Below are 19,223 nucleotides of genomic sequence, written 5' to 3' on the forward strand. Positions count from 1 at the left end.
AGGGTGTACAAGAAGCAGGAAACTCTAAATGTTGTATCAATATAACACAAAAATAATTTCACACATATTTTTTTTAGTTAGCCCAGGAATGCTCTGCTAATAATAGAGTGAGTTGTAATTACTATCCATTAACTTGAAGCTCCTTATTTCGAAAAATATTTTTATTGGTACACTTTAGTCATACACTGGGATCTTGTACGTAACATAACACATCTTGGATCTTACTTTTTCCCCGTTCCCCTTGCTTCCCTGAAGCTCCTTGTTCTGACCTACCACTGGTTTTAAGAGTGCTTGTTTGGTCACATCCTCAATTTAACATAGGTATCCTCTGTTCTTTCACTAATTGACAGGGCCTTATGGTAGCATTTCTCACTTCACAAAGTATCTATCTGTTTTCATCAACATGTTTATCTGCTTCCATCGTACTGACCAGACTAAGGATCCCTTTTTAAAAAAAGAAGTCTTACTTTAATCTCATATTTAACAAAGGTTACAGTGAGAAGCAGCTCTATAAACTCCTGTATCATAATTCATTGATACAAACACAAGTGTGAGTGAAAGACACAGACAACAGCATATACAGGCATATATACAATACACATACACATATGTACCCCTAACATAGCAATATGTTCAAATATATTTTTAACAGGATGTCAAAATACAGAACTTTCTGGCTCAGTTATAGCTGAAGTCTTAGGACAACAGCTGGCAACGACCTCCTATTCCACGTTACTTTAACAATGGTACCTTGTTTAGTCATCTGAAGAGCAACAATAATGGAGATCCGTAATGAATTGTAGGTTACACATGTGACAAGTGCCTGGTTTGGAGCATAAACATGCCAGGCAGGAGGGAAAGCTCCTGGTTCACACCAGGACAGCATATTTTGGAAATTTCTAAGAGCTTAACATTTTGAGTTAGCGTTTTCAAAGAATTTGAAACTAAAAGGTTCTTTTCTGATGACATGCAATACTTTTCCTGACCTATAATCCCCTTCATTATAATTTGGCCAACCAGTTCAATAAGGCCATGCCCTTGAGGTTCTTTATTTGGCCAGATGGTGAAAGGGTTTTGATGGTAGAAGTTGTTAATCTTAGTGAGACAGCCAAGAGATAATCAGAAGAGCTCCGCAAGAAAAGAATGGTGATTAAGGCCTTCTCTTAACAAGAATAAAAATCTAAAATCTATTTCCACCATGAATTATTTCATTACTATATAGGCTTATAAAATGATAGTGATCCCCAGTTGGTTCTTCCTATACTTTCTTTCAAACATGCAGTGTACGCAGTGTGAACACTTCACATCTACTTTGAAGAGAAGTGACTTTAACTGCTAAACTACTAATGTCTGCTCTGGTAGAATTTCTATTCATCTGCGCACTCTGATAATCACATCCTCATCTGATCTTGTCTACTTCAACCTTGTTTCCCTAAATGATCATCATTAACCCTATCTATGTTATTGCTATATAAGGAAGGCGAGTCTGGAGTAATAATGATGTCTGATTATGTAACTCTTTTCCCAGAAGAAGAAGAAGAAAGAAGAAAGAAGAAGGAGAAGGCGAAGGAGAAGGAGACGGAGAAGGAGAAGAAGAAAGAGAGGAAGAGGAAGAGGAGGAGGATGAGGAAGAGGAGAAGGATTCACATTTTAAACTTTTTCCCACAAACAAACAAACAAACAAACAAACATAAAGCCCCCTCCAAGCTGGGTAGACAAATCCTAGAACTTGATGGGGAAAATGGCTAATCAGCTTGAAATGATAAAGACAAACTTATAACTGAGGGAAAATTCTTGATTGTTTTGAGAAGGCATCTAACTATTTTTAGAATGCTAGAAATTTCTCTGCAACTTGTGTTATTGATATTATTAAATAAGAACTACTCAAGGGAATCTTTTCACTTCTTTTGGAACATAAAGTACTCGGGTCAAAGTTAAGTAAACACTAGATTGCATTAAATCCTTATCTTCTCTAACCATTAAGCATCAGGCATGATTTGATTCAAATGGTGTTTCACAATCAAAAGAGGCAAAAAATGTAAACAAAAAGATGTTCATCTGCTTCTTTTTGATATGTAGTTTTGTTTTTATGACAACTGTTAATTATGAGAGAATTTTAGGGAAAATATAAATTACCCTTATCATATGGGATTTTCATAAAAACTAATAGGATTTGTTTCTGGTGATTATAAAAACATATGTTTAAAGGCAAAAACCATTTAAACCATGCTCATATATAAGTCAGGGTTTTGTAGATAAAACAGAAACTGCTCTAAGAAGTCTAATGAAAAAATATCTTGATCCATATATAAAGTCTGTGCACTGTTGGAGCAGCTGAAGGAGCAATAGTTAGTGAAGTAACTGCCACCAATGTCAGCTTCCTGCTGCACCAACATGGTTGACCCTTACCTGCTCATGTGAAATGATTGATGAACTTTACTTCAGCTCCACAGCCAAGGGGCTCCTGGCAACTCCTGCTAGACACTAATGATATCTCCTTCTCTACTGTCTTCCAGATCTCATGAGAAATCTGCCTTTTGTGCAGACCCTAAACCAAAATCTTAGAAAAAGCGATTGGATGCAGGGGTTCTTTCCTGCAATACAGAGGAGGATATATAAGGGTTTGGCAATCAATATTTGTTGCATGAACTCCTAAGTGGAAGAATAAATGCATGAAAAATGGTTATCTTAGTAGTTTAAGGCTTTTCTAACCTTTATGAATAGTAAAATTATAAGTAGAATGAAAGGAAGAAAAGTTAGTTGTGGTATTTGAATGCTTACTCTCTACAAGCCAAAGTCATCTAGATGATTTGTTTGTAACAAAGCTGAAACTATTATGAACTAGACTTATTATAGCTTTAGCTATATTATTGTTTTAACATCTTTGGCCATTCATTTTTTCCTTTCTAAAAATTTTTTTGTTGGATATTGAACTCAGGGCCTTACAAACAGCAAGATAGGCAGTCTGCCTGAGCTACATCTCTAGTTGGTTGTCCCATTTCTGATCGCACAGACTCCCCCCGCCAATTCTGCAGTTATATTGACTAGTTTTCTACTTAACAAATTGAAGTTCTAATCCAATTTTGGACATCCATAGCTTGCTTTCCCTCATCATCTTGATTGAAAAATTTTGAGTTCCCAGTCTTTCCAATCATATACTATAACCTTTGGTGTTTTCTCAGAGATGAATAATCATATCTCAGAAAATGGATCTTAATGAAGATTAGGTAAAGAGCAGACTGACTCTCCCTATTTCTTAGATTATTGCTGTAGGTGTACCATTAAAATTGAATAACGGCTCCATTGATTAGTTCTGTGACATTCCTAATGTTTCCACATTTTAATTAGTTTTTTAAAGCCAGTAATTATGCTTTTAAGACATAAGAAAAGATTATAATCCATAGACTAGTAAAAATTATATTCTAGTTTCTAAACTAAAGGTAATAAAGCCTCTAGAACTGTGATTAAAATATTCTTCCACAAATAAACAGTGACAATTCTAAAATATTACTAGAGTCAATTAATTTTTTTAGAGCAGGAAATATCATTGTTTTAATAATAATTCCTTGGAAGCTCCACTATATATTTTATTGCTGTGTAAATTTTAGCTAATACGGTGCTTAGGATGAAACACTAGTGTACTATAATAATTAATTTAAAGTAGTTCTGACAGATATTGTAAATTTCTTTAGAAACTGGAACCACTAATTAAATAATCAAATAATAATATTCTTGGCAGGAGCATGGAGTCATGGTGAGCATACCTGTTGTGGTGTGGATATTGAATGTTTCCCAGACGCCCATGTGTTCAAGGCTCAGTCCCAGGTGAGGCAATCTTTGATAAACAGAGCTTTTTACAGATCCTTATGTCCCAGGGGCATGTCCTGAGGGGGATTTCAGGAACCCAGACCATGCTTTCTATTTTTCTGCTTCCTGGCTCGAAATGTATTTGCTCTGATACGATTCTGTTATGACGTGTTGTCCATAGCAGAGGCTCAAATCACTGGGGTTGGTTCATCTTGAACTTGAACCTTCAGAATCATAAGCCCAAATAAATTTATCTTTACTTCATTATCAGCCCACATCAGATAATTTGTTAGAGTAAGGTGAAGTGTACTAATACAATGCCCAAGAACAGCCAATTATTGCTTGGTTTGGAGCACATAATATGCACTTAATTTCATGGAAGGGGGATTTTTGAAATACAGACTTAGACATGGATGAAAAATTTGGCATTTATTATTTTTAAAAAATCTGACATATTTGTAGATGTCAATCCAAATTCAATACTTATTCCTTGAGTAAGAATTGATGTATATTTCTTGATAAAAATATTATTATCCATCAAGTAATATTATCTTAAAATAATTTTCATAGAATACATGCATTATGTATAACTTGATATTTTGATGTGAATATTTTGATACAAATATTTGACTATATGTCTATGCTATCCAGATATGCATACGCTATCCAGAGCCAAAAACTGAGGACTGTTATTGATTAACTAGTTAACATGCAATTGTGTTTTTATGCTTCCTAATTAATTATATTGACCAATATCTAATTAGTGGTTCCAATCACAGAGAATGAGTACTCTTTTAGTAAGTGGAGGGGGGAGGGCACAGAGTAGGAGTTAAACTTCTAAACATCAAAATTTTGCCCAAATAGAAAGATAATCAGCATTTCCAATCAAGCTGCTATGGTAATCTTAGAAGAAGGATATGTTAGCTTTCCATATCTGTGAGAAAATATCTCAGAAAATCAATTTAAAAGAGGAAAGATTTATTTTGGCTTATGGTTTCAGAGGTTTAAGTCCATGGTCACTTGGTTCTACTGTTTCTGGGCTTGTGGTAAAGCAGAAAATTATGATGGGGAAATTGTTGGAGAGCCAAGCTGCTCACCTTATGGCTGACAGGAAGGCGAGGGAAAGGGAGGAATATATCAGGGATAGGGCAGAGACCTTTCAAGAAGACACCTCAATGACCTACTTTCTTTAGCTTGGCCCCATGAAAAGCTTATTAAATTATGAATCCATTAATGAATTAATCCATTGATGAAATGAAAGCCCTGATGTCTTAGCTATTTTCCTCATTGCTGGGACACAATACTGGACACACAGATTAGTGTAGGAAAGGCTTATTTTGGCTCACAGTTTGTAGCAGTTTCCATCCATAGTTCTCTGGCTTCAAGTCAGAAGCGCTCCCTGTTGCAGAGGAGAATCTGCTCATATCATAGCTGCACAGAAGTAGAACAAAGGGCCAAGGTGGGGAGGGAGACGAACCCTTCTAGGCCATGCCCCCAGTGACCTGCCTTTTCCAACCAGATCCTGCCTCCTAAAAGCAAGTCAGCTATAAGCCCCCATTTTCTAATCACCTTTCAAGAGCCACTCTTTCAAGTTCATGAGGCTTACAGAGGCATCTAGATGGACATTATGACTTCTGATGATTCAACCATCTCCCAAAGGCCCTGCTTCTAAACACTTCTGAATTGGGGATCAAGACTTAAACATATGAAGTTGGAGGGACCTTTAAGATTCAAACCATAAGCAAAGAGCTTCGGTAGTAGGAAGAGGCAGGCACATCTGCTTATACTTCACAAAGGAAGCTCATTATTTCAGAGGAAGACCAGTTCTCATAAGAGTTAGGCAGCTAAATCTCACTGTTTTCAATATTTTGGTGGTGTGCAAATATCACTAGACATGTAGATCACAATAGAAATAGAATCATGAATATTTTTCTACCAATATGGAGCTCTTGGAACTGTGAATAGGAAATGTGAATATACAAGGCTTTATTCTTTCCTGAACCTTCAAGAATCTAGCTCTAGTCCTAGCTTCCCTAGTAAGACACCTAGAAACACGGTAGTTAACCCTGAACATTATTTTAAATTAACTGGTAAAAGGTTAATGCTCTTGGGTATTACTATATGTAAATATAAGCAAATGAACATTGTCTATTATTAATGATATTCTTTTAACTAAATTATTTTGTTGTATCTTGAGAGCAATAACAAAATATATCCCTCTAGATAGAATTAAAGAGAGTCATTGTAGACATTAATTTAGACACTGAGTCTTATCTTATTTTTATGTCCTAGCTAGGTGAGAAAAGCTCTCAAGCATTGAAACTAGGACAGTTTCCACTTTAGTAATAAGTATTTTTTCATATGTTTAAAAAGAAAAACTCCTAATGAGAACAGTGGTTGTCCAAATTTCTATAGTTTGGACAAATGGGTCATTATTACTATTGAACATGATTCACGGATTCACCAAAAATTTCTAGACTCATAAACTGACCTCTGCTGGCCTAAACTTGGTGCCCTATAAACTCTTACTGATTTCCATGTTTTTTTTTTCCCCCACTCTCTGAGAGCCTCACACTAACTCTGCTTAGTTATGGCTCTTCAGGGTCTGAGCATCATCTTGCTAAGCCTTTCTGGCCAGTCTTGGATTCTCTGATAATTGTAGGCAATGATGGTCTATTTCCAAGAATAGATTCCATTATTCCCAAATATGTGCTGAGAACAAGCTCATCCTATGTCACATTCATACTAGATAACAAATTCCTCTTTTGCCAATCTTTTCACAAAGATAATCTGTTTTATCACTTCTTTAAAAAATATGTTTTATTACTTCTTTTAAAAAAATATCATCAAATTGTTGGCTTCTTGAGGACTTAGCTAACCCACTGAAATAGTAATATAACTATCAGAATTTACCTGCTCTTAATTTAACCTTCCTAATAAGTTTGACTGATGGAATTACTATGCTTTTGTACGTTAATCTTACCTGGTAATATCAAAGTACATATTAATTGGACTAAGTCATAATATTGATTTAGAGATTCTTCTCTATATAGCCCTTATTTTGCTTACTATTATTGTTATCATCTCAATTGTTTTGCCAGTCTAACTTCCAACATAATAGATTGCCTTGTAGTCGGTGAAAAAATACTTTGCAATAAATTTACTGCTATCTAAATATCCCCTGCAAGGTTTTAAAAATTGCATTCAAACAGTAAGAAAATAATGATATCTTTCCTCTAATTAGCTTCAGGTGCAACGTTTATTTTAAACTCAAATGTCTTTGTGTTGAACACAGTAAGTAGTTATAAAAAATAGTGTGGGATTATTATCCGTGTGACTTCTTTTATTTTTTATGCCCCTTTTAAGAAAAGTTAATTTTGAAGAATGAGAATACACCCAGTGGAAACATTTTAAAGCCAAACTCCTGTATCTCAAGGAAATCATAGACTAGAATGTTTAATAGCAGGAATGGATCCTTGGGTCATGGCAAGAATTCATCTTCTACACCTTTCAAACAGGACTGTTTCTTAAAGGACCCATCTATAATTATGAGCCAATTTAGTAGGCTGATGTCTAAAGTGCTTCACAAATGTTTGACCAGGCTGACCCTGACCAGATCTTCCCTGTGAAGACAGGGCCATAAGGTTTTTCTCTATCATTTTCTTTTCTGGCATTCTTTCTCCATCAGGACTGAAGATCACCAGTCTTCACTTTTTCTGGCTTAGACCACAAGACAGGGACAGCAATTTTCATGTTCTTTACCTCTTCCTCAGCCCTTCCTTTCCAAAGACAGAGGAAACATCCGTCATCTCATTTCTGTTCTAGGCAATACTACTGTGAGACTAAAAGATGCTCTGTTTTATGTGACAATTCAAAAATACCCTCCTTCATATTCCAGGGTTATTATGAAAAATAATTTTCTATAAATGTTTGTGATAAAATTATTTTTATAAAAGTTTAAACAGCAAGTAAATTCTCATAGCAACATAAGGTTGAATATATTCTATCTTATTAAAGGCTCTTTTAAATACACTAATTAGTGTTAAACACCCTATACATGTGCAACGTGGGCGGGTACACATTGCTAAGGGAACTTTTCATCAATCACGTTTGCTGAACTTTCTTGGCTTGACATTAAGCAATTGCACATAGGATTGATGTGAATTCATTGGGCTTTCTCAATTTCAGTTGTTTACTTACTTAGTAGATTCCTTCAGCTTTTTAAAGCTCTAGTTTCTTTCTTTTTTTGGTACCGGGGATTGAATTCAGGTCCTTCCGCTTGCAAGGCAGGCATCGGAATCACTGAGCTAAATCCCCAGCCCTAAAGCTCTAGCTTCTAATGGGAGATCTTTATTGTCTCTGCTACATTTAACAAATCCATTTTCATCTCCAGAATTAAGGATTATTTTAATGTTACATCATTGCCTTTTCTCTTTTACTTTCCTTTTTAGTTTTATTTTAGGATTCCCTATATTTAAAAAGTGGGAAGGGTGGGGGAAAGGTAATAAGGGAGAGGAAAAAAATATGAGAAACTGAAAAAATGGAAATAAAGTGTTTGTAAATGGGGAGTGGAGGAGGGGGTGAAGGGAGGGCAGGGACAAGGGGAAAAATGAGAATCAAGGCCTATTATGTAAAGGTACAGAATCCCAATGATGAATGTAACTGTATTTATATACCTAGATTATATGAATAACCTCAATAAAAAAGAAAAAAAATAAAAATAATAAAAATAAAATAAAAAAAATGCATGCAGGATCTGTGTTGGCTTTGAAAGTACTGTATAACATATAATGATATGCAAAACATAGTCTCTGTCTTGATGAATCAAGATAAAATCTCCAGTAATTTTTTTGGGGGGGAGGTATTTTGAGACAGGGTCTCACTGTGTAGTTGAGACTGACCCGGAACTCACTATGTATTCCAGGCTGGTCTCGAACTCACAGTGATCCTCCTGCATCAGCCTCCTGAGTGCTGGGATTATAGGAGTGCTCCACTACGCCAGGCTAATCTCCAATAATTTTAATATAAGATTGTACCATCCCTTTGAAAATACAAAATTATATCACAAAATTATAAAAGGTAAAAATTTAAACTCTGAGCAAACAGTTACAAAACCTTTATGACAGCTCTTATTTCTACTTTTTTAGTCTTCTAGTATGTTATGTTTTATACTACATCAAGTTCCAAGAGAAATAATTCTGTTTTGTTTAGTAACTTTATTTATCTATAATATAGCATGTGACAAAATTTAATAAATGCTATTTGAAAAAACAAACAAATGAACAAACAAACAAAGCTTAGAGAAGTGATCACTTGCAGATGGTCTAGTAGGGCATAGAATTCAAACAATATAGGATAGGTACTGATATTCTAGGCACAAGGCCTGGGATTTCTGGCATCAAATGTAGACTAGGTTTGGTCTGCATTAGTAGAATGAAGGCAAGGTGAAAGGATAAATTAGGACTAAGAGATCATTTATTCTGACACACAGCAAAGATTTATTGTCCATCTAGGTTAATATGAAATTATTACATAGGAAAAATATTGTGAATTTACTAGAGATTTTGAAAGATTTCCTTGCACTCTAAAAACATATTAGCAATAAGTGCTATTTTGTGTATGGAAGTTTATTTCACAATTGTAAAAGCTGGTCAGGGAATTGCTGCAACAAGGCTATGCATGTTTGATTTGTCTATGAATTTTTCCCTGTATATTTCAAATACTCATCTGGATGCTGTCCCCATCATAGTTTGTGATTATTTCAAGATCAGAGCCTTTAAATTTCCCATGATGCCAAGGCCAATATGGCTATAAAAGAAGTGCTTGCTTAGTAAAACAAACATCAGCTTTCAAGGAGGTCATAAAATCTATGGCCACTAACACCACATAATAAAAATACAGCTCACTTCTCATTTTATATTTTTTTCGTAGCTTCTCAAAAAAATGCAGTGGAACTGGATGTGGAAATATTGTTCTGGACTGAAGAAGTCTGATTACAATGGAGACTAAACCAATTTGGAGAAAGTGGAAATTTTCATCCTTTCACAGTTTCTAGGTATCTTCAGACAGAATTATCAACTGAAATTTTATATTTAAATGTTTGTAAATATAGCCAAGTATGCAAAATCTACCTTTGCTGCCCCTCTTCTCTCCTTTCTGAATTAAAAAAAATCTTGTTTTTTTATTGTCTCAGATGTGCTCATGTTTCATTTAGGTATGAATATCTTCCTATTCTTTTCTATTTTTAGTTTTCTTATCCTTTTCTATTCTAAATTGTCTGTAGGTGCTCCTTACTCCAGTAAAAAGTATTCTACAATGATTAAACACACAGATGCTAATATTAAAATAGAATTATTTTCAGAAGACTTTGTGTTATAAAAGGCCAGTTCATAGTGCATTATTATGAAGACATGAGAAGAAAAAAAGGACAGAATTTAATAGCTTCACTACTTCTTGCTGCATAGTTTTTCTTGTTGTTTTGCCTCTTACAGTTTTAGCAAGGTGTTGCAAATATTAGAGATTGCATACATGTACATATAAGATTTGCCATGGATCTAACATAGGTGCTCATTAAACAGGAGCTACAAAAGTTGTCAGAATCAAAATGGAGGAGTGTATATTAAAGCCTTAAAAAATGGATTCAGGAGGCCATGAAGAGGGAGCTCTATGCATACTTTTCTGATAACAATAAATATCCCAAAAGACTTCCCAAATCACAAGCTGTAAAAGGCCACATCAACCTTACACAAAAGGTACTTCCAGGAAGACACCAGCAGGACAACTGGCTGTTCAACCTTGGACTGAAGCCAGCAGTGTGGTTGATACTTATTACCAATGATTCTTTTAAATAATTTACATAACCTCCCTTATTTTGTCTTCTGTGTGGAACAAGGAAAAGGAACATTACTAGAACAGTAAATCTCCAGCAAGCCATGACAGCACAAGCCAAATTAACTTATTATACAGGAAAGATTAAAAAAAATGAGACTTTGAGAAGAAGCTGAATTTTGGGCCTGAGCAGCACTGCTCTGGGCAGCAAAGACAAACACCCAGCCCATTCTCCTCGCCGCAGCTTGCCACACCTTTATTCAATACAACAGGGGAAAACAAATGTAACAGATGACTCAGGGCCGAGAGTTCAGTCCATCAGAGTAGCAAATGTAAAAGGTCACTCTGAGGGCAGTGGTAGCAGGGAAAATCTTAGAACAATGAGGAACTATGTAGAGGAAGATTTTGTTCCTCCCAGGATGTCTTTAGCTGGTGTAATCTTGTTCTGGAGCATCACAGCATCACTGGACCATTGAGGTCTTAGCTGTGACTGGGAGCCAAAATGGAGTTATGTCTTGACAATACCATAGCTGGCCTGTAGGCAGGAGAACTAGGCCTAATCAAATGATTTTTCCCAAAAATTATGTAGAATTATTCCCAACTGTCTTCAAATACCCTGTCTTGTCTTCTTTTTTCCTCCCTGGTTATGTTTATGATATGTTTATGATACAGTGCATGTCTCAGATTGTGACCCCTGCTTATTCCTTAGTAAACTCATGTCTAGAGAGTTTTGCTATTGTTATTTTAGGTTAACATAACTATTACTATCATTATAATCTTGAGCTCCAGTATTATCCCTAGTCATTATAAAAGAGGCTGAGTAATTAATTCAGTGATTAAGAGATGAATTTTGGGAGTTAGACTACCTGGGATCATATCTAAAGACAACTATTTATTGGCCTCATGATCCCAAGAAGTTCTGTTTCTAATTGATAAGAAAGAGAAAATGACAGTACTTATTTAGAGTTCAAAAGTTTAGAGTTCAAAAGACTAAATGAATTAATGTATTCGAATAACTTATACTAGTGCCAGAACAATGGTAAAGCAAATGTTAACATTTGCTTGTTAAACCAGTCTTTTGTTCGTGATCTTATTCCCATAAGCAATCTCAAGACAACTTTATCACCTAGAACAACTCCATCACTGAAATTCTAAACTGCAATGTCCCGTTTTCTTTTTTTTTTGTCCTATTTTCTAAGACAACATTTTTATACCTCTTCTCCCATCCTACATTTTTTGTTAGAAGACACTTGAAATATTTTTCTCAGTCTATGTGTTACTTCTAAGTTTACTTTTGTGTTATTTTATGAATACACATAATTCTTCTTATTCCTCCTATATTGTAAGTAAACAATAAATACCTGTACACACTCTTTCCATCCTCCTTTCCTTTTCTCGTTTTTTGCTAAAATAATTTTAACAGATTTATAATTGTTTCAGATAATCACCAGAATTTATGTAAGAGGCACTTCACTTCAAGGAGGAATGAGCTTTCTCAAAGTTGGCAAGAGACTTAAGAGTAAATTCAATGATACACAACACGTTAAATTTCACTTAGTGCAACTGATGTATATTTACTAATATAAGCAACCTCATCTACCATCCTCTTTATTAATATTTTGGTGGAGCAGCTGGTGGGGGAATGAAGTTCAGCTCTGTTGTGTCCACCTCTTTATAGAAACCTGCTTTTTCTCTGTTGTTCATCAATCTGAGAAAGACTGGGAAACAAATGACCCTGGTTAAAGGAAGATGCACTTCAAGTTTTCATCACTTTGACCCTTACTGCCATTCATTATAAGTTAGAAAGGTTTTCTTTAAGCTTCATTTTTGGGGGAGATGCTGAATAGATTCTTGGTCTTCTGTGTCTTTTGAGGAATACGTAGCTATTGTATTCTTTTTTTTTTTGGTACTGGGGATTGAACTCAGGTCCTTGTGCTTGCAAGGCAGGGGCCGGAACCACTGAGCTAAATCCCCAGCCCTATTGGATTCTTTTTAATGTTCATTTTTTTAATTGAAAAATTTGTTACATTGAATGAGGAAAGTTACTTCTTAAATATTTAACATTGAGTAGAAATATGATTGATTAAATTTCATTAAACATTTAAGCTTCAATTATAGTTTTTTTATGGCTAATCTGTTTTGATCACCTCAAATGCCCTAATATGGAGCCAAACATATGAAAGTGCAGTAATTTCTTTTTTCTTTTTGAAAGTGCGGTAATTTCAAAACATGTTACTTAAATTTAAACCTATGCTAAGACAGCCACATTGTTGATTCTTTTTTATTCCTGTACTTTTACAATATCTTCCTATTTATTATAGCTATTTTTATTTTATTATTTTAGGGCAGAGTTCGAAGTGTATTTTTTTTTCTAATTGAGTTTATTGATACATTTTAGGTATAGTACAGTTACATTTATTATTGGGATCTTGTACCTTTACATGACAGGTCTTGGTTCTCATTTTTTCCCCTTGTCCCTGCCCTCCCTTCATTCCCTCCTCCCCTCCCCATTTATAGACACTTATTTCCATTTTTTCATTTTCTCGTATTTTTTTCTTTTCCCTTATTACCTTTCCCCTACCCTTCCCACTTTCCCTACACCTTTAGCCCTTTTTTTTTCCTATTGCACATTGTCAATTATCTCATTAGGATCTTATGTACTATTATAGTTTTTCACAACAGAGAAACTATTCAGTATTTACACATGAGTGATTTATTTATTTCACTTAGGAGTATATCCAAGTGTATTATTGCGATATCATCCTAGACTTTTAGATCTTTATTGACCTTGACAAAAAGAAAAACTTTGCATAATGTCTGAGGTGATCAATTGATTCTTGTTGAAGTGTATGATATAACTGTTTATCTTTAGGTGAATTTTGCATTTGGTATCTCCTAAAATACATATAACTTTATTTTTTACAACTTGGTGTAACTCATTGACTTTTTATTAAGAGTAATGGCCTGCTCTTATAACCCTAAGAAATACAAGCATTTATTATTAATATATTCCTATAATTAGTGAGGCCGTTTGGAATTTTTGTGTGATAAGCAGTAAGAAATGGAAATTGTGAAGTTAGCTCTTCTCTTTAAGTCTTTTTCCTTTTTCCTTGTTTTGTTTTGAGCCACACATAATTATATGTATTTATTAGTACACTGTGAACCTTTAATACATGCATATGTTCTGTAATGATCAAATAAGATAATTACCATATCTATCACTCTAAGTTTTTATCACTCTTTGTGGTGCTATCTCCTTTCACTCAGCTCTTACATGCAGCTTCTGGTATAGGTTAGTCCTGGCAGGTTTTGGCACTTACATTTTCCAGGATGCTTGGCTTTCTCATTATTCTCTTTGTTCAATATTTCTGCTTACAAAGATAGAAAGACACACAAATACGGAATTGTAAAAGTAGTTATAAATAGAATAGCATATAATATTATATTAATATGCACAATAATTAGTGGAAGGAGAAACTTATAGATATTAACCAGCCCCAACAGAGCACATTATATATATCTTCCTTTGTTTACCCTTTTTTCATATTGCAGATAATAATTTCCTTCAATATTATTTGATTTTATAAATATTAAATAGTGAGAGATTTTGTTTAAAATATTTAAGAAAAGTTATTTTTTTCTAAAATTAATTTGAGGATAATTGTTAGTTCTGTGTTTTCTCACAGGTAGTTAACTTTAACCCAGATGTAACATAGTTACTGATCCATTTGCTCTACTTCTTTATTAATATATTAATTATATATCTTTTTTGGCTCCATATTTCTTTTTCTGGATGATTTAAATGGGATTTTTGAGGGCCAGGGATCTAGCTCAGTGTGCTGACGTCTGCCTTGCAAGAGCAAAGATCTGAGTAAAAACGAAAAATGGGGCTATTGAGATACAATTGACAAACTGCACATGTGTAAAGTATATAATTTGACAAGTTTTGATATATGTGCTCAACTGTGGAATCTTAGCCATAGTCAGAATATCCGTTACCTTCCCAAAGACATTTAATGTTCCTTTGTAATCATCTCCTCTTTTTCCTTCCCTTTATTTTTTCTACCTCATACTGGGGCCACAGTTGATCTGCTTCCCACAGTAATAGACTAGTTTTCATTTCTATTATTGAAATCACACAATGTTGTCTGTCTCCCAAGCTCATTACAATTATGACTAAATCCAGTCTCTTTCTCTCCACCCATATATGAATAATTCAAATTTTACTCTCTAGTTTTCATGACATAAAGATGTAATTTGTTTATCAATTTACCTGTTGATGATATTTAGGTTGTTTCCATTTTGGGACTACTACAAATAAAGCTTCTATTTATACAAGTTTTTGTGTGAATAAAGATTTCTTTTCTCTTGGGTGTAGAACTTCATTCAATTCATATGGAAGGTTTATATATTTTAGGAAACTACAAACTATTTTCCAAAATGATTAGACCACTATTCATTCCAACTAATAACGTGTGAAAATTCCACTTGTCCCACATCTGTTCACTTGTTAAGTTGACCAGACTAGGATCTAACTTTCAATCTTCCTGCATCAGCCTCCCAAAATACTGGGATTACAGGTGTGCATGAGCTTTCTGATAATTTTATCATAGCTCTTATAAATGTGTTGTTCATGTAATGTTTTTGCATCTTGGCTGAGAATCAGCTATGTCTCTATGTGTGCTTATTTCTGGACACATCATTATTTGCAATTACTCTAAGTAGTGTATGCATGAATGTGAATGTGTGCATGTGTGTGTTCTTTGACTCTTTTTTTTTAAGTTCCTTAACTCTCTTGTGTCTTGCACATGCAGCTTGACTCTTTCTGAATTGCCCTAGTCTTGTATTTTTTTCTGAGAAAAAGAACTGCATCATCATGAAGATTTGCATACAAACACATCAACAGGTACTAGAGCATTTTAATATAAACTCCACTCTGGGGACCAACAAGCATAGCACTCAATAAATCTCAGGTACTGTCTGTACTTCAAGTTTATCTGTTTTGATCATCATAACTATTTATTATTTCTTGAAATTATGTTGTACTAGTTGCTTGATTTTGTTCTTTTTAAAAGCTTTTTGAGTTATTCTAGATTCTTTCCATTTTAGAATCAACTTACCATTTTCTATTTTTAGAAATCATTGCTGGAAATTTGATTGGTCTTGCATTGAATCTATAGATCAATTTGGGGAGACTTGACATCTTAACAGTATTGGAGCTTCCAAATATGAGCAAACAATATATCTTCATTTATTCAGGACTTCCTTAATTTTTATAGATCTGGAAGTTCAAATAATTTTATTAGGGCTCTTTCTTTTAATCTCTTAGTTCTGCTTATCTCTGCTTGAATTTATTAGATACACAGGTTGTGATTAAAATGTAGACACTGTAACTTTCATCAAAATAAGCCTTGAAGCTTTATGACATGATAAATTGGGGGAAAATGAACATATCAAACTTTGAAATTATTTTTGATAACCCCCTTTGAGTTACCCGTCCAATCAGAATCTGGCTGCACCAGCTGCCTTCCCAAGATACCCTCTTCTTCTGTCCTGCCAATGTCAGTGTCTTCTAGGTCATATTACTGGCTCTGTTCTCCCTCTACCCTCGGTTCTATGCCATCTGTATTGATCACACCCAAACTGGATGCCATGGGTGAGACCAGTCTTCCTTGTCCCGTACCTATACTCTGCACTGCCTATTAAAAAGCCTTCATGAGTATCTTACTGGCTAATCAAACTTAACATGACCAGGATTAGCTTCTCACCTTCCTTCCAAAACTAACTTTTCTTCCTCTGTTTCCTTAATTCAGATTGTGTCATGCCCAACTTAAAAATCTCCAGTTTTCAAGTTATCTGTGAAATAAAATCGGAACTCTTTAGTTTTGGTACACAGGACTGTGTGATCCGGAGCCTGTGTAAACCTGTCTTCCTCATGTTCTATGTTCTCTTATCCTGCTGTACGTTAAACATCCTCAGAATAAACTATCTCTGTACCAGACCATTTCTTATTCCTCAGAGTTTTTCTCTTTTCGGTTTCCTTAGTCTCAATTCTTCTTTATAGGACTGAGTCCTCATTGAAAGGGAAGAGGCCACAACAACTAGGCCACACACACACCAAGAGGTCCGACTGGAGATTTTATTCAAGGGGTGGGAGGAGAGAGAGATAGAGCAGAGAGAAAAAGGAGAGAGAGAGAGAGAGAGAGAGAGAGAGAGCAAAGAGAGCAGAGACAGAGAAAGAGGAAGAAGAAGAGAGGAAGAGAAGAGAAGAGAAGAAGAGAACAAAGAAAGGAAGGTCCTTTTATTGGTTTTGGGCTAGGCTATTGCTTATTCATGAGGATTGGGCTACTTTTAACCTATCACAGGCCAGGTTGTCTTTTATGGGTTCAGCCCTGCAGAAACAGGTTTCAACTTTTCTGATTCCCTGTGGCCCTGGTGGGAGGGAAACTAAAGATAAGGGCATGAGGTCATTTTAGAAGCCAAGCAGTACCAGGAGAATGCAGCCTGTGCTGGCGGCAGGCTATTGCTTATTCATGAGGATTGGGCTACTTTTAACCTATCACAGGCCAGGTTGTCTTTTATGGGTTCAGCCCTGCAGAAACAGGTTTCAACTTTTCTGATTCCCTGTGGCCCTGGTGGGAGGGAAACTAAAGATAAGGGCATGAGGTCATTTTAGAAGCCAAGCAGTACCAGGAGAATGCAGCCTGTGCTGGCGGCATCACAGAATACTTTAACATGATCAATTCCCTAACACTCATTACTCAGGTTTTAGCTCTTGCATCCCCTTTCCAAGTAGGTTTTCTTTGTCTCTGCCTTTCCAACTAAAACTGTTATTCTCTCTACTTTCTTATCAGACTATTTCTAGACTTTCATTTGTCATTATAATTATCTTGTTATTAATTAACTTCACTGTATCCTGTTTGCTTTCTACCTAATGTTCACTCCTAAAGACAGACTGTGCTGGTCAGTACTGTTTTCCAACCTTTTGTGCAGTGTCTGTCACACAGAAGCACTTAATTAATACATGCTGTTTAACTGAATGTATGCGTGGGTAAATATCAGTGTCATCTACTCAATAATCCTAGACTTCTTTCTTTCCTCTCCCACAAACATGATTTATCATTAATCATTCAAGTCACAAATTTCACTCTTTAATGTACTCTATCTATTGTCATCCTTCCTCTGCACTATTCCTGCCTTAGTTTAGATCTTCTCTCCAATGTGGCTTAATTCAAGAATCTGCTAATTGAGTTCTCTGGTGCCACCTTCAACTCCCTGCAGGTCATCCTTGCATGTTTCTGAGACACAAAATGGATTAAATTTTGTTCTACTTAGATTCGTTCAAGGTATCTGAATTTCTTTTAGCTTAAAACCCAATTTTAGAACCATGATAAATTGTGTACCATCACGAATTGGCCCCTGGCTATATTTTCTTTGCTGTGTCTTCCTGCTCAGTGGAACTCTTCACTTAATTATTATGTAAGTGCTTTCAGAGTAAGACTTTAAAAAGTTCTTTAACTCTCATGTGTCTTTGTCACACAGCTTTGTTCTTTCTGAATTGCCCTTGTCATGTATTTTTTTTTTCCCCCAGAGGAAAAGAACTGCATTATCTTGAAAACTTGCATACAGACACATCCTCAAAGACCAGAGCTTCACAGTAAAAACTCCACTCCGAGGCCCAACCAACCATTGCACTCAGTAAGTTCCAAATACTGCTTGTAGCTCAATTTTATCTTTTATAAAATATAAATAAAAAACAGCATCAGCTTTGTAAGGTAGCAGTAAGCATGCAGTGCGTGTTTATTACTGTTACTAAATGTGACTCCTTTTTTCTGATATCCCCTCCATAACTTCCTTCACAGTATTTGTCATCTCCCTCACGATGTTTCTCCACCTGCAAGACAGGAAATGCCTCAAAAGCAGAACTTCTGCTATTGGAAGCTGTGTGAACTTCCACTCACCTAACCAAGGTATGGAGGCAGGGTAACAAAAGACAAGGCAGGATCTTTGCTGTAGAAATGGGGAGCCCAGGGAGGCCAGAGCTCTTATCAGATGAAGAGACTGTCTCCTGGAGCTCGCCACGATTTATTAAGCACACAGCTTCTTAAAGGAGCAAGGGGTATTGTAGGGAACAGTGGAGTGGAGAGCGCTGATGCGAGCAGGGTCCTAGCAACAAGGGAACAAGACATTCTAGCAAGAACACCTCATTGATTAATGGGAAACTTGTTTATTTTCCCCATAGATTAATTTTTGCTTCTACAGAAGTTTTGTGTATGAGTCATGTTACCCTTACCTGGACCATTGTCTTGCCATCCAAGACATCGCAATGTCATAGATCATTGAGACCTCTGCTGTAGCCATTGTTGAGGGGAGTTGTTTCATTCCTACACACTAACTTCTGGCTCTTCAGACAAGCAATTGTGGGCTAACAGGAAAACTCAGACTTTTAATATGAAAGGACAATTTATGAATTTGTAGTTTACTCAGGGTAGTCCCTATTATTCTACCTTTGTATCTCGTGATGAAGATGTGTTCACTTAACATTTGTTAAAGAAGTTTATACACTGATTAACCGTAAAATTGGTACT

General features: G+C 35.4%; 1 long non-coding RNA gene across 1 annotated transcript in view; it reads left to right on the forward strand.

The window, feature by feature from the left end:
• The first annotated feature begins 1,636 nt into the window (after positions 1–1,636).
• Positions 1,637–19,223, forward strand: part of LOC117285113 — a 31,073-nt gene continuing 13,486 nt past the window's right edge. Inside the window, exons 1-5 of the long non-coding RNA XR_004516086.1 lie at positions 1,637–2,621; positions 3,740–3,825; positions 9,739–9,862; positions 18,227–18,333; positions 18,498–18,605. This is a non-coding gene — a long non-coding RNA (uncharacterized LOC117285113). The remainder of the gene's footprint in view (positions 2,622–3,739; positions 3,826–9,738; positions 9,863–18,226; positions 18,334–18,497; positions 18,606–19,223) is intronic.

This window comes from Fukomys damarensis, unplaced genomic scaffold, assembly GCF_012274545.1.
Source record: "Fukomys damarensis isolate Sample0158 unplaced genomic scaffold, DMR_v1.0_HiC HiC_scaffold_6, whole genome shotgun sequence".
NCBI lineage: Eukaryota > Metazoa > Chordata > Mammalia > Rodentia > Bathyergidae > Fukomys > Fukomys damarensis.